The sequence below is a fragment of the Lycium ferocissimum genome, unplaced genomic scaffold (genome assembly GCF_029784015.1).
Source record: "Lycium ferocissimum isolate CSIRO_LF1 unplaced genomic scaffold, AGI_CSIRO_Lferr_CH_V1 ctg19632, whole genome shotgun sequence".
NCBI classification, from domain to species: domain Eukaryota; kingdom Viridiplantae; phylum Streptophyta; class Magnoliopsida; order Solanales; family Solanaceae; genus Lycium; species Lycium ferocissimum.
This window is the reverse complement of record NW_026718545.1, coordinates 10,152-11,381: the sequence shown is the minus strand read 5'-3', so window position 1 is coordinate 11,381 and position 1,230 is coordinate 10,152.

Below are 1,230 nucleotides of genomic sequence, written 5' to 3'. Positions count from 1 at the left end.
ACATTTTCTCTCACCTGCTTCCCCCCTTTTTGGGGTGTACCTATCCCATTATCCATTTATACTTCGTCTCATATCCTCATTCCCAATCTCAATCTATAGTAGAATAATAATAATAGCTTACTTTGCCACACTTGTACCATTTACTCTTGCTGCCACTCGAACTTCGGTACCCTTACTCGATTAATGCCTTTCGTATCGTAACTTTGGTTGCTGAGATTCACATGTCCGCCGATACGATCACGTTTGGGATATCCTACACCTTCATATATACATATGTATAATTACTATTAACTAGCCCACAAAATGCGTTCAAACACCGTTCAAGCCTATCCTAATTCCCGAGCTGTGTCGCACCTTCTGTCCCTTCACCGGGCTGGGCCAGTCTGCCTTGTCTTACGCGTCCTCTTAAGGTTTCCAGCCATCCCATATACTCTGGTTTCCCTTTAGGTTACTCCAGCTATTCACTTGTCTCATATGTCTAAATATGTTGAATTTCTTGTAAACTTCCCAGGGGTCACCCATCATAGAATTGCTCCCACCTGAGCACGCTTAACCCAAAAACTTCACTGGAATTCGGTGCCTTAATGTCGATATTTTCGCGTCCGCTTTTTCACATGGCCTTTACTACTCGATCTGAAGCCAATCAAAACTTTACAACTTCCGAGACATTTTCGTAACACGTCCTTTCTTCTACAATGACCGTTTTGCCCTTTTTAGTTCCTAATGTTCACCTTCCACCTATATGTATGACTATTTCCTGTCCGGCCCCCAGCTCCACGTAACAGAACAAATACATCCATCCAGTCTCACCTCTTTTGACTTCCATATCATCCTTCGCCTTTCTTCGTCGATACTGGGCCCCTGCGGAAATCAACGATTAATAGAAGGAATCTTATTTCCTATGTCTTGGCTCTATCGCACGATCTAATGACAGAAAGAAGGTCAACCATTCCTAGATGCCCCGCAGCCTCCTGTTTATAAATGTGGCCGGCTTCACACCCATAAACAAGACTCTACCGGACACGACTTTGCGTACAACCCTTGGACCGACCTGCTCTGATACCACTTTGTCACACCCCAATCTTGATTAGGGTGTGATGGGCACCCGACCCTTACCTAGGGCCGAGCGAACCCTCTGACTCTTATTCCATGCGTAAATTTTTTTTTCCTCTAAGTCAAATACATATGACAAAGCTTACTAAAATATTCTTTCTGTTGCTTTCCGAGCAA